The sequence below is a fragment of the Vicugna pacos genome, unplaced genomic scaffold (assembly GCF_048564905.1).
Source record: "Vicugna pacos unplaced genomic scaffold, VicPac4 scaffold_18, whole genome shotgun sequence".
NCBI lineage: Eukaryota > Metazoa > Chordata > Mammalia > Artiodactyla > Camelidae > Vicugna > Vicugna pacos.
The window spans coordinates 1,244,414-1,269,372 of record NW_027328739.1 but is presented as its reverse complement, the minus strand read 5'-3'; the positions used below and the strand labels follow the sequence as shown (position 1 = coordinate 1,269,372).

The 24,959-nt window shown below is 33.0% G+C and overlaps 1 long non-coding RNA gene across 1 annotated transcript in view; it reads right to left on the bottom strand.

The window, feature by feature from the left end:
- Positions 1-205: 205 nt before the first annotated feature.
- Positions 206-24,959, bottom strand: part of LOC140692830 (uncharacterized) — a 35,071-nt gene continuing 10,317 nt past the window's right edge. Inside the window, exon 3 of the long non-coding RNA XR_012068433.1 lies at positions 206-532. This is a non-coding gene — a long non-coding RNA (uncharacterized lncRNA). The remainder of the gene's footprint in view (positions 533-24,959) is intronic.

Genomic DNA, 24,959 nt, shown 5'->3' with positions numbered 1-24,959 from the left:
AGAAACCATTTAGTACATTTGTCTCTCTCCATGTGTTAGTTTTTTTCCAAATTCTTCCATTTTCTCTTCTTCCTTACAAGAAATTATTTAAATTTACTTACATATTGTTCCATCAAATGATCAAATCAATCAAATATTTTTTTTCTTAAATGGTTACTTAGTCTCACATTTAAATTTTAACTCCATTTAAAACAAATAAGGAAAATACAGGTACAAATCTATGTTTATTGTTCAAATAAGAAATTTGCAGATATTTGTGGACATTTGACAACATCAATTTTAATCTTTGTTATCTTGCATAATCTGGTAGTCCTCTGGTAGATCAGTTTTAATTAGGATGACGTTGATAAACTGAAGATGGTTGATGAGTTGGCTTTGAAAGAGAGGTAGTTGATGTATCAGCTATCCCTGGCACTGGAAACCGTGGGTTGCTCCCTGGTTGAAGTTTAGAAAAACGACCTTCACTGGCAGATTTGTTGTGATATCTATTTGGAAAAGTAGAAGGCTCCAACATCAGTCCATAACAATTGCTCTGTATGGGAGACAAGATGCTGTATTGAGAATTAGAAGTTGTAGTTGTAATGAAGTTCACAACAGTGTCATTTGCTTCATTGAAGCTGCTTTGAGAGTGCCCGTGGACAGTGGTAAACTGACTTAAAATAGCACGTTGATCCACTGCAATTTGCACTCGTGGTCTAACTGATATTGATGATGGAGGAGAAAAATCACCTCTGATCGGGGTATTTGTATCACCAATAATGTGGCTAGTAGGGGGCTTACTTATTAGATTCATATTTAAATTTGCAGGAGATAAAAATGGACTTTCTCCACTAGTGTCAGCCACAAAACCAGAATTAAGATTATCCACATTACCACCTGATTTAAAGTGCTTCTTTTTGAAATCTTCATCCAATGAAGATACCAGAGAGGCATTTTTAATCCCAACTCTTCTTTTTATTCTCACTAAAAGCTGGGGACAGACTCGTTTAAAATTTGGATAATGATAGAATTGCAGCTACAACCAAAGGAGAAAAATTTTAGTAATATTTTAAACCAAAATACAAGACTACAATAAGCCTAACTAATAAAACCTCAGATTTCACGTTTACTGTGCATAGAAAATATCATCAAAATATAAACAATGCTGATGATATTTTGAAGTTCCTTATTTGGAAAATACAAATTTAAATTTTGTAGTCATCAAATTTAAGAAGTTAACATTTGCAGCAACGGTGAATTCCAATTTTTAAAGCAACTTTAATACCTTTATTTAGATTTCTGGTGTGATTCATAGTTGCAAGCAAAGTTTCTCATAATCTTGACTACTTAAGGCACTGTCCTCATTTTTTTGAAAAACTAAAGGATTTTAGTCTTAGTAGTTCTATACAATTTTCAAAATCTAGCTTTACATTTATATTACCATAGATTGATGTACAAAATAAACTTTTATATATAAGTTACCAAGTCGTAACTAATATTTCTGAATATCTTGCTTAAAACAGAGACTAATTTTTCTTCTGCCAGAATGTCAGCTAGACAAGCAGATCTTTGAAAATTCTGCCACTCTTTACTAAACCCATAAAGCTTAAGCTCTCTAACTAAACTTTTCATACTTCCAGTTTCAAATATAGTGAAAGGGGACTTTCTTTCCAAAACTTCCTTCTTAAAGACATCTTCATCAATCACTACAGAGGTTCCATTATCATCCCAACAGATGGATTTAAATTGGTCACTCCCAGTCATTTTCCAGAGTATTCTGGGAAATGTCAGAGAACGAAAATTATTATCTTCATCTGGTTCAGAGACACAATGTGTGTAACATGGTCTTTTTATCATGGATTCTTCAGAGAAAGTCTGGAAAATATTTTCCTCAATCATAGACCTCAAGTCCAAGTCCCCAGAGAATGTTTGATCACACAATAGAGATCTACCGGGGTTTCCTGAACCAGTTTGTTCATCTTTACGAGACACATCTTGAATTTCTGAAGAAACATGTGCCATCTCAAATAAATTTTTCCACAGCTACTTTTCTAATCAGCATGATTTTGAGCACTGCAGCTACAAATGCAGCTTTGGCAGTCTTGCACAGATAAACTGCTAGGCCATCACAATGGTTCTCAACCTGAGTAGCTGTCACATCACAAAGCGACTGATCTCCTACCAACCCAAGAGTAACATTCAGCCACTGTTTACTTCTCATTCATCCAGTTAAAATGAAACATATAGGATGCTTATGTTTATAGTGTTATCTGCAAATCTTATTCCCACAAAATCTTTTTAAATAATTTAATTTTGGGGTCTATGAAATAAAACCAATCTCCATCCTTTTGTACACAAATTTATACCAGATTGGTGAACAGAGTATAAATAATGCACAAAATATCTATAGTAATTTTAAAGTTTTGGAATTTAAAGTGAAATTTGTGTAAAAACTGTAAAGAAATGGTATAATGATTTCATCATCATTTGTAATTAAAGTGAAACTTAGTTTGATTTGGAAATGGAAGTAGTTATTTATCTGTGTACTTTACAATATGTATCTCTATATTCAAAACATGTGAAGAATAAATATGTTTATTTTTTATGTTTATAAATAAATGATAAATATTTATGAAATAAAATTAGATTAAAATAATCATTAAAATTTAAGAAATCCCAAAGGGTGGCATTTTTGTTTTAAATTGTAATTCAGTGCTATAAGTAAAACAAATGTAATTTAATATACTACTTTAAAATTACAAGAGAGACAATCTTATTGTATATTTACAAATGTTTGTTTTTGCCATTCTTTCACTCAGAGGTTTCTCAGTGCATAGAACTAATAAATTTTCTTGTCATCTATATAATACATACCCTTGGGGCTTCTGTTATGTGTTCCAAAATGATGTTGATTAATACTCTTATGCACAATATCCTGGGTTCAATAAATGTGCCTCCATTAAGGGGGAAACAAACAATCAAAAAACAAAGAAATAACAGTGTATGTGGGTTGGGGTGGAAAAGACCAGGTAATGCATTTTAGGAAGCAACATATTTCTCAGTCCTGAAACATTTGTCATTGTAAGTATAATACGGCATTTTAAGGCAAGTGTCTTGTGAACTAATTGTAATAATAGCTATGTTCTGTATCAGTAAACTGTAGTAAATCCAGTTCTACCAATACTTATATACTTATTTAGAAATAAATTCCGTTAAACATAAGCCAAATTCAAAATGGGAGATAAAATTTTTAAATAAATAAATGTACCCTCAAGCTACAATGTAAAATTTTCCTTCAGTATCTGTAAATTCCATTCTAAATAAATAATAGCAACCTGAATTTATTGCACGTTATAAGTATTAGAAATTATAGTTAAGTTGGGTTTAGTCCTCATTCATAAATATTACTTAACATATGTAAATGAATATATGTGATACCGTCCATTAGAAAACAAAGAATTCAAAAATAACAATCTGAAAATATGTAGGAAAATTATTCACAGATTGGATATTACCTTTTTTTATAAAAATATTCTTAACAAATTTGCTCTAGATTGAATGTAACTAAACATAATAAAAGCCATATATGGGAAACCCATGACTAACATCAAGTTCAATATTAACATACAGTAATGTTTTCATCTGGCCCAGTAATAAGAAGAAGTAGCTCATTTTCAGAAGTCCTAAATTACAGTACTAGATGTCCTAGCCAGAACAAGTAGTCAAGAAAAATTATAAAAGGCATCCAACTTGTAAAAATGCAGTAAAATTTTTACAGATGACATAATTATGCATAGATAGAAAACTCCATATACTCCTCCAGTGACTGTTAGAAATAATGAACAAACTTAGTAAACTTGCAGAATACAAAATCAATATACAAATATCTGTTGCATTTATGTATACTAAAAACACATTATCAGAAAGAGAAATTAGGGAAACAATTGTGTGTAAATTAATACCAAAAATATTAAAATACGAATAAATTTGATAAGTGAAATAAAAGATCTAAGCATAGATGTATAAATTACAGGTGCAAGAAATAAAAGCAAACAAAATAAATACAAAGATATTCTGTGCTCATGGATTGTATACATTGTGAGGAAATATTCTAATCTATCTTTTACATGTTCAATCTCCCAGCACTAATTATTGAGGAGAATGTCTTTTCTTCATTTTATACTCTTGCTTCCTTTATCATGGGTTAAAAGATCATAGGTGTGAGGGATTATATTTGGTTGCTCTATTCTCTTCAATTCATTGGTGTCTGTTTTTGAGCCAGTATCATGTTGTTTTAAATACTAAAGCTTTGTAGGACTATTTAACGTCAGAGAACTTTACACCATTATATTTAATACACTTTTTGAAGATTATTTTGGCAACTCATGATCTTTGTGGTTACATATAAATTTTGAAATTATTTGTTCTATTAAATGGAAAAATATCATGGGTATTTTGACATGAATCACACTAAATGTAGATTGCTTTGGGTAGTAGGGTTGTTGCAACCACATTGTTTCACATTATTAACACAAGAGATTTTTTTCATTTCTTTGGACCAGTTTTAATTTCATTCATCAATATTTTCTGTTTTTTAATGTATAGGTTTTCTCCTTATTTGTTAACTTATTTGTAGGTTTTCTTTACATATATATAATTAAATACATTGTATTTGTAAATACATTTCCTGCACAAATACAACAGGCAGAAGGCAGTGGCAAGTCATATTCAAAGTCCTGAATGAAAATAGCTGTAATCTAAGATACTTTATCAAGCAAGGCTACCTTTTAGTGTAGAAGGCGAGATAAATAGCTTCCACACAAGCAAATACTAAAAGAATTAAGCAAGAGAAAAAGAAATAATGAAAGATCTACTCTAAATAAAAAACAAGCAGGAAGCTATAGAAAAGAGAAAGGTATAATTAGAAAGGAAATAGCTACAATGACTTACAACAGAATAAATATGATGTTGTAAAACAGGACGTCAAAATTTTATGCGTCACTGACTGAAACATGAAAATACAGAGTGTTTTCTTCTTGTTTCTCTTCTCTGCAGGATGGGTTTGAGTTATATTCTTATCAGTTAAAATAAACAGAAATATCATAGGTCAATATAAATATAAAACAATGTAATAATAAGTCAAAAGCTTACAATGAATTCACAAAGCAAAAAAGAAACCAAGATTATAAAAGAATACTTATCAAGCCACAAAAAGAAAAAGAAATGAACAAAAAGGAAATACCAATCAACTGGAAAATGAAGTTAAAAATGGAAATAAACACTAGTCTATTAATAATTATCGCAAATGTTAATGGATTTAGTACTTCAATCAAAAGATATATATTGTCAGATGGGATAATATAACAAGACCCTACATTATGACAAATACAAGAGAACCACTTTTGCGAGAGGAACACACATCAAATTTATGTCAGAAGATGGAAAAATATATTCCATTCAAATGTACATATGAAGAATGCAGGACTAGCAGTACTGACTTCACACAATAGAGACTTTACAAGAAAGGCCATAGAGAAAGATAAACAAGGACATGATATAATGATTAAAGGAACAATGCAAAATGGGGGTATTATACTCATTAATGTATATGCACTCAATATAGTAGCCCCTAAATATATAAAGCAAATACAAATAGATAAAAAGACAGAAATCCCTGGGAACACAATCAGAGTTGGAGACTATAACTCCCCATTACATCACAGGACTGGTCTTTCACACAGAAAATTAATAAGGGAACAAAGATACTAAAAGACATTATAAAATAATTGGAGATGGTTGATATTTTTAAAACAGTAATTCTCCCCAAAACAGAATATGCACTCTTTTCTGTGCACATGGAACATCTTCTAGGAAAGATTATGAACTCAGGCTCTGAAAAAGCCTCAACAAATTTAAGAAGATAAAAAATATTTCAAGCATCTTTTCTGAGTATAATACCATGAAACAGAAAAACAGGGAGAAAAAATGACACCATCCAGGATAAAAAACATGGTACTAAAACAAGGGGGAGAGTTGATGAAGTAAAAGAAGAAATTACAAAATATCTTGAGAAATATGACAAAACACAGCACAAATTCTATGGAAAACTTAAAGCAGGCTTAAGAGGGAAGTTCATAGTGAAAAGGCCTTCGTCAAAGAAGAAGAACAATTTCAAATAAATAATCTAACATTCTATGTAAACTAATCAAGAAAAGAAGAGCAAACAAAACCAAAAGTCAACAGAATGATGTAAAAAATAAAGACCATGGAAGGAAGATTTGGAATAGAGATTAAAAAATAGAAAAAAATTAATCTTATTATTTTTTAAAATAGTAAACAAAATTGACAAATCTCTGTACAGACTCACCAACAAGAAAAGAGAGAGAACACAAATAATATAAGAAATGAAAATGGAGAAAATACAAAGAGTACAACAAATTTGCAAAATATCATAAGGGATTACCATGAGCAACTGTATGTAAACAAACTGGGCAACCAGGAAGAAATGGAGAAGTTTTTGGAAACATTCAGCCCACCAATATTGCATCAAGAAGAAATTAACCATTTGAACAGACAGATCACCAGAAATCGAATAGAAATAGCAATAAAATAAAATTCTCTGTAAACAAAATCCAGACCCAATTACCTTCACTGGGGAATTTGATCAAACATACAAAGAAAAATCCATACCAGTCCTCCTCAAACTCTTCCAAAAGATTGATATGGAGAGAGTACTCCCAAACTGACACCATAGGCCAATATCAAACTGATACCAAAAGCAGAAAAAGACACTACCCCAAAAAGAAAACTATAGGCCAATATCATTGATAAACATAGATGTAAATGTCCTTAAGAAATTATTAATAAACAGAATCCAACAGCATGTAAAAAAAGATCATGCACCATTTACACTTTAGGTTCATCCCAGGAACACAAGGATGGTTTACCTTTTGCAAATCAATCAAACAATTGTGATACACCATATCAACAAAAGAGAAGACAAAAATGATATGATCATCTCAGTAGATGCAGAAAAAGCATTTGATAAAATTTAACACCTATTTGTGATAAAAGTTCTTATCACAGTGGGCATAGAAGGACCATATCTCAACATAATGAAAGCTATTTATGACAAATATTTAGCCAGCAAATACTCAATGGTGAAAAACTGGAACCCTTTCCACAAAAACCTGAGACAATACAAGGATGCACATTCTCACAATTTCAATATAGTCTTGGAATTCCTAGCCACAACGATCAAGCAAGAAAAATAAATAAAATGATTCAGACTGTAAAAGAAGAGTTAAAACTGTCATGATATGCAGATATGACACTATATATAGAAAACTGTAAAAGCTTCACAAAAAATACTTAGGGTAAAAAAGGAATTGGGCAAGGTAGCCAGTGTAATGTACAAAAACCAATTAGATTTCATTACACTACCATTGAATCAACAGGAAAAAAAAAGTATAGAAACAACCCCTTTTATAACTGCACCCAAAACTATAAAATGCTTAAAAATAACTCTGACCAAGTAGGTGAATGACTTATACATGGAGAACAGGAAATCATTGTTTCAGGAAATCAAAAAGGATTTTAAGAATTGAAAAGATAACCAATGGTCTTGTAATGGAAGAAATAATATTGTTAAAATGGCCATACTGCCCAAGGCAATCCCCAGGCTTAATGTGATTTCCTATCAAATTATTCAAAACATTTCTTTTTAGGACTGAAACAAATGATCATAAGAATTATATAGATACACTAAAGATCTATAATTTTCCAAACAATATTGAAGACAAAGAAAGAGGCTGGAGGAATAACCCTCCTGGTCTCCATACACTATTGCAGACCTACAATAATGAAAACGACATGATATTGGTACAGAAACAGACATATGGCCAATGCAACAGAATTGAGAGACTAGGAATAAATCTACAGGCCTATGTTCAATTAATCTTTGACAGAGTAGCCAAGAATATGACTGAGAAAAGACCATCTCTTCACCAACTGGTGTTGGGAAAACAGGATAGCAGCAAGCAGGGCAATGGAGTTAGAACACTCCTTCGCTCCATACACAAGAATAAACTCAAAATGGCTTGAATACTTAAATGTAAGGCAAGACAGAGTAAATCTCCAAGAAGAAAACATAGGCAAAACACTCTGAGATAAATCTCAGCAATGATCTCCTAGTACAGTCTACCCAAGTAATGGATGTAAGAGCAAAATTATTAAAATTGGACCTAATTAAACTTATAAGCTTTTGCACAGCAAAGGGAACCATAAACAAAGCAAAATGACTAACTACAGGATTAAGGAAAATATTTAGAAATGATGCAACTGACAAAGGCTAAATTTCCAAAATATAGAGTTCATACAACCTAATAATAATACAAAACAAAAGAAACCCAATCTGAAAATGCACAGAAGCCCTAAACAATACATTATCCATTAGAGACATACAAATGCCACATAGAAATATGAAAAAAAAATTGCTAACTCTCATTATCAGAGAAGGGCAATTCAAAACTATAATGAATTATCACCTCACATTAGTCACAATGGCTGTCAATAAAAAGTCCAAAAACAATAAATGCTGGGGAAGCTATGATGAAATGGAACCCTCTTACACTGTTGGTAGGAATGTAGTTTGTTGAAGTCATTGTGGAAACCAGGATGGGTATTCCTCAAAAGAATAAAAGTATATTTAACTTATCCAGCAATCCAACTCCTGGGTATATATAAAAGAGGACCCTAATTCAAAATGTCACCTGCACACAAATGTTCTTAGCAGTGCTATATACAAAAGCCATGACATGGAAGCACCCTAAATGTCCATCAACAGATGACAGTATACAGAATTTATGCCTTATTTACAAAATGGAATAATATTCTGCCATAAAAATTGATAAAACAATGACATTTGCAGCAAAATATATCTCCCAAAATGTGTCATTCTATTTGAAGTAAGCCAGAAAGAGAAAGAAAAATTATACATGGCATGACACATGGAGAAACCTAAAAAAAAAATTTGGATGAGAACACTATGATTTCATCTACAACTATGAAACACACTTGCAGATCTACATAATAATCTTATGGTAACTGCCGAAATGGTCAAGGATAGGATATATTTGGGAGCTGTAGATTTATAAATGTTATCCACTATATATAAAAATAAATATTTTCAAAATGTCTATTGTATGACACAGGGCAGTATGTTAAATATCGTGAAGTTAAATTTAATAGGCATGCAAACATATGCATGAAGTGGGTCACTGTGTTATGCACCACAGATTGACACGTTGTAAATGGAAGTAGTTCAATGATAAATAAATGAATATATAAGTAAATAAGAAAATAAATAAGTAAATAAATAGACAAATTAAATAAATAAATAAATAAATAATATTTAATAATGAATGTAATACAAAGATTCACGCTACTTAACTTTACACATCAAGAACCTAGGAGAAAACAGAAAGAATGAAGAAGAAAATTGAATGAATGAGAGTAAGGCAAATAACAAGAGAAATAATTGAAAAGATAACAAAAAATATACCTAAGTGTGATTCTTTTAAACATAAACTGGACAAAAGTTTAGGTTGGCTAAGAAAGTAAAGACAAATAAAATTTGAAATAGAAGAGAAGATATTAACACTGATGTTGTAGAGATGCATAGCATCATAAAAAATGACCACTAGATAACAATTTGAATGACCTAGAACAAAAGACAAATTCCCAGAAATATGTCTTCCAATACTGAATCAAGAAGTAATTAGAAAGTTAAATATAGCAAAACTGTGTATGAGCAAATCAGTAATCCAAACCTCTGAAACCAGAAAATATTTACAAAAAGTCTTTACCGGTATATTCTGTCATATATTTGAAGACAATTTTTCACCAATTCTTCCCCAAATCTTCCAAGAATTTGATGGGGTGAAAGTTTCCAAACTAGATTTATGATGCCAGCTATATTTGCATAAAATGCTAGAAAGGACATTATATGCAATATATATAATATAACCCTCATGAACATATAAGCCAAAATTCTCAAGAAAACACAAGCAAAATGGATTCAATAAAACTTTTAATGTATCATACACATACATGAGTAAAGGGATTTATCCCTGGGTTTAAGGAAACTTCAAAATATTCAAATCAATAAAGATGACATGCCACACTAATAGAATGAGAAATAAAACTCACATAATCATCTCAATAGGTGCAGAAAGAGTATTGTATATAATGCAACATCTTTTTAAGTTACTCCCAACAAATTAAATTAAACCTGTCAGAGGCACGATATAATATACACACAAACACTGTGTGGAGATAAGCGAAGCAGTTCTCTGTTTATTGATTCTTAGGAAAAGGGTTTATATACATCATGCACAATGCCTCACATATCATCTAAGTTATAACAATGTTAATAATCGTAAGCTATTTATGTCCCCATGCTCCTGCAGTAAGCATAGGATGTTAAATGATCAAGGATTGTTTTAAAGTTCATCACAGAACTTCATTAAGTAGGCCATCTCTTATCCAGCCGGCTCTGCCTGTCTTACGTTGTCCTCCTATGAGTATCTTATCCAGCATAGGCTATCCAGCCAACCATACAGGATACATTGAATAGGCCATTTCTTTTCCAGCCTGGATATGTAACACTCCTCACAGCTTGTTTATTAGTTCAGCCCATGGGCTTATTCTCTAGAGCCTTCAGACAGGGGCCTATGAACCAAACATCCCTTGACAGAAAACTGGATGAAGAAAATTTGATGTTTATATGTTATGGAATCAATACTTTGCATTCCTATCAACAGTTTCCATGGTGTTCCCTTTTCTCCACAATCTCACCAATATCTATTTCTTTTCCTTTTGTTGAGAGCCTTCTGACAAATGTGAGGTGTTGTCTCATTTTTGGTTTATGACTTTCCTAATAATTTATAACTCTGAACATATTTTCATGTGTCATTTAGCAAACTGTATGTTTTCTACAGAAAATTGATTCAGATCTATCTATTCAGTACCTATGGACTTTTTTTAATTGAATTGTTTGGTCTTTATTTTGTTGTGGTGTATGAGTTTGCCATATATTTTGGATATTAACACTTGATAGGAAAATATCACTTGCATATATTTTCTCCCATTGTCTTGGTTGACTGTTCATTTTATTGATCATTTCTTCTGCAGTGTAAATCTGTTTAGACTGATACAATCATCTTTTGTTAATTTTGCTTCTGCTTCCCCTGCCAGAGGAGACATATGAAAAATCAAATTAAGTCAAGTGTACTTCTTTTGTTTTACCCTAGGATTCGTTGTTTTCAGGTTTTATGTTTTATATGCCCAGGAGTGGGATTACTGTGTCATAAGATAGGTCTATTTTTATTATTAAAAGGAACTTCCGTACTGTTTCCAAAGTGGTTGCACTAATTTTCATTCCCACCAACAGCGTTGGAGAGTCCCTTATTCTCTACAACCTCCACAGTCTTTATTATTTGTAGACATTTTGATGACAACCCTTCTCACTAGTGTGAGGTAAAACATTATTTTATTTTTGTCTTGCCTTTGTATAATGATTAGCAATATGAGCATGTTTTTATGTTCCTGTTGGTCATCTGTGTGTCTTCTTTGGAGAATTGTCTTCTGCTCATTTTCTGGCTGGGTTGTTTGTAGATTTTTGAAATGGAGTTTTATAAACGATGTGTGTATTTTAGAAATTAGCCTCTTGTTGATTGCATTTTTTCCAAATGTTTTCTCCCATTTGGAATTTCATGTTTTCATTCTGTTTATTTTGCTGTGTATAAGCTTTTAATTTTAATTCAGACTAATTTGATTATTTTGCTTTTATTGTTTTCAGCTTGGGAGAGTGAGATAAGAAAATCTCAGTACAATTTATCTATTGTTTTCCTTATGTTAGTTTACAGGAGATTTATTGTGTCATGTGTTAGATTCAGATAATTAAATCATTTTGAGTTTATTTTTGTACTGTATGAGGGAGTGTTCAAATTTCATTGATTTACATGTAGCTGTCTAATTGCCTCAACATCACTTGCTGAAAACTGTCTTTTAGGCATTGTATATTTTTGTTTCCTTTGTCATTGTTTAGTTGACCATGGGTGTGATGTTTTATTTCTACCTCTGTGTTCCGTTCCAGTGATATAGATGTTTGTTTTCCAGTATTGTGCTGTTTTGATTACTGTATTTTTGTAATATTGTCTGAGATCTGGGAGGGTTATGGGTTATGCTTCCAACTTTGTTCTTTTCCCACATTGTTCCTTTTGCAGTTCTGGTTCTCTTGCAGTTCCTTACAAATCTTAGGACTGTTTTTATTTCTATGGAAAATATCATGTATTTCGATCTGAATCACTTTATATCTGTAGACATTTTTGTAGTATGTATATTATAGCAATATTATTTCCTCTAAGCTAGGACCTTGAGATTTCTTTCCATTTCTTGCATCATCTTCAATTTTCTTTATCAGTGTCCTAATGATTTTTTATCTTGATTTTTAATAGGTTTTTCATTTTTCATCTGATTTCATATGGTTTTTTAAATTATGGAATATTTCATTGTTAAAGAAATGTGACAGTATTTTATATTAATCATGAATCATGCAACATTGGTAAATGTCTTTATTAGTTTTAGTTGTTCTGATGTGGAGAATCTTTAGAGTTCTCTATATAGATTATTATGTCATCTAAAATAATGACTGTTGTACTACATTCAATCCAATTTGAATACTTTTTTTTCTATTCCAATTGTTGTTGCTAGGGCATCCCATACTGTGTTTAATAGAAATCTTGAGAGTGGGCATCCTTGTCTTATTTCTTATTTTGGCTTTCAGTTTTTCACTTTTACATATTATATTTTCTGTGGGTCTGTAATTAATGACTTTAGTTATGTTGAGATTTATTTCCTGAATCCTACTTTTGTAAGAGGTTTCTGTTGTTGTTGTTGCTGTTGTTGTTGTTGTTGTTGCTGTTGTTGTTGTTGCTGTTGTTGTTGTTTTAATGAATAAATTTTGAATTTTTTGAAATGCTTTTTATGGATTTATTGGGGTGACCACATCATTTTCACTTTTTCTTTTGTTAATTTGGTGTATCAAACTGATTTGTGTATGTTGAACCTCTCTTGTGACCCTGCAATAAATCCAAGTTGATCATAGTGCATGATTCATTTTAGCTATTGTTGCATGCAGTTTGCTAATGATATTTGGTAGAACTTTTGCAACTAAATCAATCAAATATATTGGCTTGAAATTCTCTTTGCCTGTACTTTGTTGGCTTTGCTATCACATTGATGAAGTCTTCATTGAATTAATTTGGGAGTTTCCCACATCTTCACTATGTTTGAATAGTTTGAACAGTATAAGTCCTGTTTTGTATGTTTGTACAGTACTCCACGACAGCTGTTTATATCTGCACTAATGTTAAACGATTTTTTTAAATGAAGATTCTAACTTTCTTCTAGTAATTAGTTTGTTCAAATTATTTGTTTCTCCTTATCTCTGTCTCTTTCTAGACATTTGCCTATTTCTTCTAAGTTGTCCAGGTTATTGGCATGTATGTGTTGACAAAATGATCCTTTTTTTTGTATATCTGAGGTAACAATTATTATTTCTCTTTTTATTTCTTATTTTATTTCTTTGGAGCATCTCTCTTTTCTTCTTGGTGCACCTGGCTAGAGGTTTTTTGATTTTGCTTACCTTAAAAAGAAAACATAAAACAAAATCTGGTGTTTTACTACTCTTTTGCATAATGTTTTTGCTCTCTAATTTATATTTACACCTGTAATATTTAGGATCATGTTTTCTTCTATTATTAACTTTTTTTATTCGTTTATATTCATTTTACAAAGTTGACTCAAATTCCAGCGAAGAGCACAATCTTTCAGTTACAATGAACATAACACATTTGTTTTCCCATTTTTTCCTCAGTGAGCTGCCGTAAGATGTTTTATATATTTCCCTGTGCTATATAGTACAATCCTGTTTATCAATTCTACAATTTTGAATTCCCAGTCTATCTCTCCCTGCCCTGTGCCCCCTTGGCAACCAAAACATTGTATTCTATATTTATGAGTCTATTTCTGTTTTGAATTTCTGTTTTTTTTTTGGTTTTTTGTTTTGTTTTGTTTTTAGTTTCCACTGATGAGCCATCTCATATGGTATTTCTCTTTCTATATATGGGTTACTTCACTTAGACTGATTTTCTCCAGGAGCATCCATGTTGCTGATAATGGCATTATGCTCTCAGTTTATAAGCCTGAATAGCATTCCATTGTATAAATATACCACCTCGTCTTTATTCAATAAACTGTTGATGGACATTTTGGACTTTTCCACATCTTGGCTATTGTAAATAATGCTGGCTATGAACATTGGGGTGCAGGTGTCATCCTACAATAGGGTTTTTTCTGGATTTATGCCCAGGAGCGGGATTCCTGTGTCATATGATAAGTCTATTCCTTGGCTTTTGAAGAATCTCCATCCTGTTTTCCACAGTGGCTTCACCATACTGCATTGCCACCAGCAGTGAAGGACTGTTCCCTTTTATCCACAGCTCCTCCAGCATTTGTCATTTGTGGATTTTTGAATGATGGCCATTCTGAGTAGTGTGAGGTGATACCTCACTGTAGTTTTGATTTGCATTTCTCTGATAATCAGAGATATTGAGCATTTTCTGATGTGTCTTTTGGTCATTTGTATGTCTTCCTTGGAGAATCGCTTGTTTAGGTTTTCTGCCCATTTTTGTATTATGTTGTTTATTTTTTCTTATTCAGTTGGATGAACTGCTTATATACTTTGGAGATCAAGCCTTTATAGGTTTCATATGCAAATTATTTTCCCATTCCGTAGGTGGTCTTTTTGTTTCACTTCCGATTTCTAACTGTGCCGAAACTTGTAAGTTTCATTACGTCTCACATGTTTATTCTTGTTTTTATTTCACCTGCAAGAAAATTTTGGAGACGTAAGTTAGATAACGTTTTGCCTATATTTTCCTCTAGGAGGTTTCTTGTATCTTGTCTTATGTTTAAGTCTTTGACCCATTCTGAGTTTATTTTTGTGTATGGTGTTCTAGCTTCATTGGGAGTGTTCTAGCTTCATTGATATTCCTGCTGCTGTCCAGTTTTCCCAACACCATTTCCTGAAGGGACTGTCTCAATTCCATTGTATTTTCTTGCCTCCTTTGTCAAAGATTAATTGACTAAAAGTTTGTGGGTTCATTTCTAGGCTCTCTATAATGTTCCACTGGCCTATATGTCTGTTTTCCTACCAATACAGTGCTGTCATTTTTACTGTAGCTCTTTAGCATTATCTGAATCGTTAGCGTAAAGAAATGTCACTGATTTTTGAACCTTAATCTTGTAAACTGCTACCTTGCTGAATTCTCCGTTCAGCTGTAGTAGTTTTTGGTTGGATCTTGCAGGGTTTTCTCTATATAGTAACATATTATTTGCATATAGTGAGAATTTTACCTCTTCCTTTCCAATTTGCATCCCTTTTACTTCTCTCTCTTGTTTGACTGCTGTGGCTAGGAATTCCATGATTATATTGAGTTGGAGTGGTGATAGTGTGCATCCTTGTCTTGTCTCAGATTTTGGTGGGAAGGTTTAATTTTCTCACCATTCAGTACTATGCTGGCTGTAGGTTTATCTTTAGCTTTCATGATGCTGAGATATGTTGGTGAGATTTTTTATCAAACTTGAGTGTTGAATTTTATCAAATAATTTTCCTGCATCTATTGAGAAGATCATGTGGTTTTGTTCCTTTCTCTTGTTGATGTGCTGTATTACACTGATTGATTTGCATATGTTGAACCACCCCTGTGTCCCTGGCATAATCCCCAATTGGTCATGATGTATAACCTTTCATCTGTGTTGTTGGATTCTATTTGCTACAATTTTTGTGAGGAGTTTTGCATCTGTGTTCATCAGTGATATTGATCTAGAATCCTCTTTTTTGGTAGTGTCTTTGCCTGGTTGTGGTATCAGGGTGATTGTGGCTTCATAGAATGACTTTGGGAGTATTCCTTACTTTTCAATCTTCTGGAAGAGTTTGAGAAGGACTGGTATGAGTTCTTCTTTGTATGTTTGGTAGAATTCTGCAGTGAATCCGTCCTGTCCTGGAGTTTTATTTGTAGGGAGCTTTCATATTGCTATTTTGATTTCATTTCTAGTGCTCTCCTTGTTCAAGGGGTCAGTTTCTTCTTGATTCAGTGTTGGTGGACAGTATGTTTCCAGAAACTTTTCCATCTCGTCTAGGTTATCCATATACTTTTAATAATACTTTCGTATGATATTCTGTATTTTTTATTTGTTGTTATTTCTCTATTCTCCTTCCTTATTTTGCTAATTTGTGGTCTCTCTCTTTCCTTCTTTTCGAGTTTGGACAGAGATTTGTTGAATTTACTTACTTTTTCAAAAAACCAGCTTTTGGATTTGTCGATATTTTTCTATGGTGTTTTTAATGTCTATTTTATTTATTTCCTCCCCAATATTTATTATTTCCTTCTTTCTGCTGCCTTTTGTTGTTTTTTGTTCTTCTTTTTCCAGTGCATTCTGCTGGTGGTTTAAATTTTTTTTGAAATTGTTCTTCTTTTTGTGGAAGGCCTGTATTGCTGTAAACACCCCTCTGAGCACTGCTTTTGATGTGACCCATAAATTATGTGTGGTATTGCTTTCATTTTCTTCTGTCTCAAAGTATTTTTCATTTCAGCTATGATTTCTTCATTGACCCATTGGTTTTTTATTAACATATTTTTTAATCTCCGTGTTTTCCTTTTGTTCCCCTTTGTTTCTCTGTTGTTGATTTCTAGCTTCATGGGTTTGTGGTCTGTAAAGATGCTTGAGATAATTTCTATCTTCTTAAAATTGCTGAGGTTTCTTTTGTGCCCAAGTATATCATGAATCCTGGAAAATGCCCCATGTGCACTTGAAAAGGCTGTATATTCTATTTTTTGTGGTTGCAATGCTCTGAAAATATCCACCAAGTGTAATATTTCTACTGTATTATTTACCTTCTCTGATGCCTTATTCATTTTCTGTCTCAGTGATCTTTCCAGTGATGTTAATGCAGTGTTGAATTCTCCAACTATGATTAGATTCCCATCACTATCCCCCTTTATATCTGTAAGTAATAATTTTATGTACTTAGGTGCTCCTTTTTTTCATGCATATGTATTAACGAGTGGGCTATTCTCATTTTTTAATCACTCCTTCAATCATTATAAAATGTCCTTTTTTATCTTTCTTTATGGCCTTTGTTTTAAAGAATATTTTGTCTGAAATCAGTACTGTAACACCTGCTTTTTTGGATTTCCTATTTGAATGTAATTCCCTGTTCCATCCTTTCACTCTCAATGTATATGTGTCCTTCTATCTGAAGTGGTTCTCTTGTATGCAGCATATTGAAGGTTCGTGCTTCATTATACAGCATGCCACTCTTTGACTTTCTACTGGAGCATTTATTCCATTAACATTTACAGTAATCAATGATAGGTTTCTGTTTATTGCCATTTTTACCTTATCTTTGCTGTTGATTTGTTATTTCCTCTTTGTTCATATCACCTTCCTTTTATGGTTTGGTCATTTTCCTTTGTATTTTCATGAATTTTATTTTGTTTTAGTGACTCCCTGATATGTTTTAGTCTTGTTGTCACCCTTCATTATAAGTCTTTTAGACCATTATTATAACTGCTTTTATTAAACTGATAGTAACATGATCTCAATCCCATTTAACCAAAAACAAAAGAATTTTTAAAGACTAAAAAAAAAAATGTTCTATTTTCCTGCTTCCCTCTCCGACTCTCAATGATTTGGATATCTTATTTTAAAATTTTGTGCATATTTTATTTGTAATTCATGAGTTATCACGTTTCCAGCTGTGAATTTCACATTTCTGAAGCATCCTGCTTCTTTTCTATTTAGAGTAGACTTTTCAATATTTCTTCTAGCATGGGTCTAGTGTTGCTAAACTCTTGAAGCATTTTCTTGTCTGTGAAATTCTTTATGTCTCCTTCTACCAAAAAGGATAGACTTGCTTATTAAAGTATCTTAGGGTATATCTTTTTTCACTCAGGCCTTTGAATATATCTTTCCACTCCCTTCAGGCCTGCAGTACTTGTGTAGTGAAATTAGCTGGGAGAGTTATGGGGATTCCCTTGTATCTCACTCTTTGCTATTTTCCTGCTGCCTTTAGGATCATTTCTTTATCCTTGGCTCTGGCCATCTTAATTATATGTCTTGGTGTGGGTATATTTGTGTTCTTCCTGTTTTGGACACTCTGAGCTTACTGTACCTGAGTATCTGATTCCTTCTTTATGTTTGGGAAGTTCTCAGTCATGAATTCTTCAAACGGCTTTGCGATCACCTTTGATCTTTCCTCCCCTTCTTGGACTTCTATCATACCAAGATTGGCATGCTTTATAATATCCCATAGATCTCATGCATTTTTCATTTGTTTCTCATTGTTTCTCTTGTAGCTATTCTGATTGTGTGCTTTCTATTGTCCTGTCTTCTAAGTCACTAATTCTTTCCTCTGCATTGTCTAGTCAGCTTTGTGATGCTTTTATATCATTCCTCATCTCAGTCAATGGGTTTACTAATTCTACTCGGCTCTTCTTTATACCTTTCATTTCATTTTAAACATATTTTATATCTCTAAACACTATCTTTAATTTCCTTCAATAATAAGATCACTATTTTTTTGAAATTTTGATCTTGTAGGATATTGATGTCTATTTCACTGATCATTAATTCAGGGGATATCTCTTGTTCTTTTAATTGTGAATGGTTTCTCAGCTTCTTCATCTTGCACCTACCTCTCTGGCACTGTGATTTATGGAGTATCAGTTATCTACTGCGGTCCTAAAAGAGTTTATGTACCTAATACCTATGTAGTAATACAAGTTAGAAAATGGAAAAAAGAGAGAGAGAGATGAAGAATTTTAAAGAAGGGAGAACAAAAGCTTTGAAGACATTGTATAATGAATAATAGAAAAACAAGTTGAAGCAGAAATCTGATAAATAATAATAATAAAAATATTTTTGAAAATTTCAAAGGGATTTAAATGGGGGTATATATAATTGCATAAGAAGTAAAAATTAGGAGGGTAATGGAAAATGGAATAGGTAAAACAGATTAAAACATGGGGGTGGTCAGTGTCCTCCTGGAGACTGTGAAATTTTTCTGTATTCATCCTGTTTTGGAATCTCAGCCTGCTGTTTCCTGAGACCCTCCATTGGAGCCCTCATCTGTGGTGCTCCCAGGGCATGTCGGCAAGCAGATAGCTCCTAAACCCAACACTGGGTCAGGTTCAGCTCTCTTTACTATGGGCTGGCTTATCACTGCCCTGCCTGATGCTGCAGTCAGATGTTGCAGACTGACAAGGCAGGATTGGGCATCACAACCTTTCCCAACACCATGGTCAGGGGCTGCATTCCAGCCCAAAATGTAGGGGGCCACATGCACCCTCAGGGTGCCGGTCACTCTGCTGCACTGTGACACTGTACTTTCTGCCTCGGGTTTGCACAACAGAAGTGGGCTCAGGGTAGACTGAGTATCTGCCCTGTCCCTGTTCTGGGCCAAAATCCAGCTCCTTGTTTGTCTTGGTGGACAAGATCTCTGAGAAACCAGGACAGTAGTATCCTATCTGCTTCAGGCTGTAGGCAAGTCTCCATCTGGCTCTTGAGGCATCTAGGTTCTTAGGTGTAGATGCAGGTTTTGCCCCCACTGTCACCTGGGTGCAAAACACCAGAGGTTATGGTGGCTGTGTCTTAGCCCCAACTCTCTTCACCTAGAACTTTTTGCAGATTTCCAGAGATGGGGATAGTACCCTTCCCCCCAAAAGGGCACATCTGCCCTGTCGTTTTATGGAAGGCCCAGGTTGTTCTGCCCTTTGCACCCACAGCAATGGCACAAAGCCTTTTCCATTCCACTGGGATGCCTCAGTGCAGCCATCCCCATCTTCCTCCCAGCTCGGGCAGCAAGGCCCTGCCCCCTGCATCTGGGGTGCATTTTTGGCTGTGTTTCAGAGTGATCCTCTGTGCCTGTTAACTTAGAATTGTCAGTCAAATTATACTTTGTAAAGGTCAAACCTTGGAGGCTCCCCTTCCGTCCTGCCAAACTCTAAGTTGTAGAGGGGAGATACAGTGAATGAGCACCAGTCCTTCTTTGCTGCTCCCTCCCCATGGGATCTGTCCCACTATGTTTTGCCTTTTCTTCTTTCTTTCTTCATTTCTCCTACCAGATTTTTCGCACCTTTATCTATTGAAGAGGACAATGTTCTGGCAGAGTTTTGCAGGTCCTCTGGTTAGCTGAGTGGGTCTGTGGATGTGAGTCTTGGTGCATTTGTGTGAAAGGGTGAGCTACGGGCATCCTTCTGCTCTAACATCTTTGCCTCCCCCCCAAAAATGTCTCACTTTATGGTGGAAGATAAACATAGTCTGGAAATAAATGGAAATGATATTCCCTGGAAATGACAAGAAAGTGCAGATTGCAATGCTCAACTCATAGGAAATACATTTTAAAATAAGGGCCAAAATGAAAGAAACATGAGATTATATAAAGAAAAAGAGATCAATAAAAAAATAGGGTATTACACTCATTAAATTTTATATGGACCCAACACCATAGATCCTATGTATAAAAAGAAATTTTAGTAGACAACAAAGAATTAATTCATTATAAAACAATAATAGCAGATGAGTTTAAGATCTTATTATAATGATGGCCAGATCATCCAGAAAGAATATCTGTAAGAAAACAGAGGTCTTAATAGCATATTAGATCATTTGAACCTAACTGAAATGTTAGACACTGCATCAGAAAAGCAGAACACATAAACTTTTCAAGTGTGCACAGGATGTTGTCTAAGGAATTAACCACACATTATGTCATGAAATGAGCCTCAGGAACTTTAAGCAAATATAGATTACAGCAAGTATTTTTACATACACAAAAGTATGAAACTATGAATCAACTGTAGAAAGAAGAATAGGAAAAGCACAAACATGAGGTCAAACCACATCCTTTAAAAAAATAAAATAAAACATGTTCAATGATGAAATCAAAGAGGTAATAAAATCATACCTGGAGACAAATTACAATGACAACACAGCTTCATAAAATGTATGGGTTGCAGCAAAGACAAATCTAAGAGGGAAGTTGAGAAGAAGCCAGGGCTTCTACAAGGAACAAGAAAAACCTCATAGAAAGGACAAAGCATACCACCAAAAATAACAAGAAATAAAAGAAACAAAACCCAAAGGCAATAGAAAGAGAAATCTTTAATGATTAAGTTGAAAATAAATAAAGTAAAAGTTGAAAAATAAATTACAATTCATATCATCAACATCTTTAATTTTTCTTAAAAATTTAACAAACATGTAAGCATTTAGCCAGGCTTATCAAGAAATACAGAGACTGGACCAAAACAAAATAAGAAATGAAAGAGTAGAAATAACATCTGATATTTCAGAAATACAAAAAAAAAAAGGTTATGAAAGCACTATGAGCTTTTACATGACAACAAACTGGACTACCTAAAAGAAATGCACAATTTTCTAGAAATGTACAGCCTGCCAACAGTGAAGTAAGGGAAAACTGAGAACTTGAAAAGAGCAATCAGTATAAGTTAAATAAAATCTGTAATTTTAAAAACACCCCTTGAACAAAATGCCTGGATGCATTCCCTAAAACCACTTTCCCCCCAACTATTTTAAAAAATGAAGATAGAAGGAAAATTCCCAAAGTTATTCTATGAGGCCACCATTACACTGATAACAAAACCAGTCAAAGAAAATACCAAAAAAAAATGAAAATGAAAATCCAATATCCTAGATGAATATATATTCAAAAATCCTCAAAAAACATCAACAAATTAATCCAGCAATACATAGAAAAGATTATACATTATGATCAGTTGGATTCCTTCCAGAGACACAAGGATGGTTCAACATACACAATTCAATCAGTATGACAATTATCTAATAAAGGAAGGACAATATTCACAAGACCATGTCAATACACAAAGAAAAAGCACATGAAAATTCAACATACATTAACCTTCAGAACTCTCATGAAAGTGAGTAAAATGGGAACATCTCTCAACATACTAAAGGCCATTTATAACAATTTATAATACTCAGGGGAAAGGCTGAAAGCCTTCTGGGTAAATTCGGGAACAAGACAAGGGCTCCTACTGTCACCACTTGTGTTCCACACTAATACAAGAAAGGAAGAGGAAAAGAAAAAAAGTAAAAGAAACGCAAAATGGAAAAAGAGGCCAAATTTTCACCAGTACTGATGGCATAAAAATCTACATAGAGTGTCCTAAGGGCTCCACACTGACTATTATGAACAATAAATAATTTCATTAAGGGAGCAGGGTACAAGATTAACGTAAAAAAGTCTCTTGCATTTCTACACATTAATGAAGAGATACCATAAAATGGACATTGAAAGCAATAATGTTTAAAACCCCATTCCCCAGAATATTTTGGATTAAATGTAGCAACATATGTGAAATATCTACACACTGAAAATTACACAACATTGACAAAGAAATTAAAAATGTTTCAAAGAAATGGAAAGATGTCTTGTGCTCTTGGATTGAAATGTTTCAAAGAAATGGAAAGATGTCTTGTGCTCTTGGATTGAAAGATGTCTTGTTAACATGGCCGTACTACACAAAGAAACCTACAGATCAAGTGCAATTCTTGTTACGAAGCTGTAGTATTTTCTACAGGACCAGAAATTAAATAACTCTAAGTTTTACATGAAACCATTAAAAATTGCCAAAATGATCTTGAGGAAAACAACATATCTGGAGGTATAACCCTGTCGGACACCTTACTATACTACAAACCTACAGTAATAAAAACAGTATGGCATTGGGAAAGAGATATAATCAATTAGAAACAGATAGAGAGCCTAGAAATAATTCCACACACCTATGAGCAATGAATCTATGATAAAAGAGGCAAGAGTACACAATGGAGAAAAGACAGTCTCATCAATGGATGGTGTTGGGATAGCTGGACATCTACATGTAAAACAGTGAAATGAGAGCATTCCCTGACATCATATACAAAAATAAACTCCAAGTATATTAAGGACCTAAATATAAGACCTGATAATATAAAACGTCTAGAAGGGAATGTAGGTGAAACCCTATTGGATATATATCATAGGAATATTTTCTTATATCAATCTCCTAAGGCAAAAGAAATAAAAGCAAAAATAAGTAAGTGGGACCTAAACAAACTTGAAAATTTCTGCACAGCTAAGGACAATATCAATGAAATGAAAACACTGCCTGTGTAATAGGAGAACATATTTGCAAACAATGCAAGTGACCAGGGGTTAATAGATGTATGTTAATAGATGTAAGATGTATTTAGATTACACAACACAAGGTGAAAAACAAAAACCCAATCAATAACAAGAGCAGAGTACCTGAGTTAATATTTTTCCAAAGAAAACTTACAGATGAGTAACAGGCAAGTGATAAAATTGCTCAACATAACTAATTATTAGGTAATTGCAAATCAAAACTGAAATGAGTTATCACTTCACATAGGTCAAATGGCTATTATCAAAAAGTCTACAAATAGTAAGTGTTGGAGATGATGTTGTGGTAACAAATCTCTTGTATACTCTTGGCAGGAATGTAAATTGCTACAACTTCTATGGAAAACAGTATTCAGATTTCTTTAAAACCTAAAAAGTTAATTACCATATGACCCAGTAATGCCTCTCATAGAAAAAATCTGGGGAAACACCCTAAATTGAGAGGAACCAATGTTCCCAATAGCAGTGTTTATAATATACAAGACAGGGAAGCAATCCAAGAGTCCACAGTAGACTATGGACTTAAGAAGATAGGATGTTTCTATAAATATGCCATAGAATATTACTCAGTGATGAAAAAGTATAACACTATGTTATTTCAGCATCATGAATGAACCTAGTAAATATTGTGCTTAGTGAAGTAACTTAGAAAAAGACAAAAGAATATAACATAATTTATATGTGGAATATAAAGAATAACAATTATCAGTTTACATCAATCTATAGTTATCTTTTGATAGATGACAGATAAATAGATGGACAGATACATACATACATGGTAGATAGATAGATAGATAGATAGATAGATAGATAGATAGATAGATAGATAGATAGATAGATAGATACATGGATAAATAGACAGAGACATGATGGAGAGGTAAAGAGATTAGATAGACAAGACTTAAGCAGGCTCAAAGATATGGGAAAATATTTATGTTTACCAAAGCGGAAGGAAAAGAGAATTTAATGGTAGGACATTGACAGATACAAACTAGTATAAATAAAGGAGAGAAGCAACAAGAATAATCTGCATAGGTCAGGGAATTATACACAATGGCTTAAAATAATTGTATGTTACAATCATTTTAATAATTCATAATGCAATAAAATCTACAAACTGGTAAAAATAACTATGCTTTACTTCTGAAACTACACAATATACTACATCTACTGTACTTCAATTAAAAATAAAACATCTCATGTGTAATTTAGTCCTTTATCAGCTGATAGAAGCTTCCTTAAATATTATTTTATTTTTAATCTTTACCTTTTATGATTACTGTTTCAATTTATTTCTTTTACTGCTATGAACATGTAACCAGTTTGAAGTATCTATATTTATTGCAACTGATTTCCTATTTTTCTCTCTTTAATCCATATATTATAGTAGCATTTAAAAACATACCCAAAGAAACAGTTGCAAATTTCTCGTGGTCTCTCCTTAGCATTTTGGTCAATGTTTTGCATATTTTTGCCATTTTATATTTCTTGGAAAGCTTCTTTTTTACACCTATTATAAGTTATCTCGGTTGTTTATTTTACCTCATTCAGGTATTGTTTGTCTGTTAAAGTCTTTATTTTCACTGTATCTCTAAGTGATAATTGTGTAAGTATTAATGGGTGA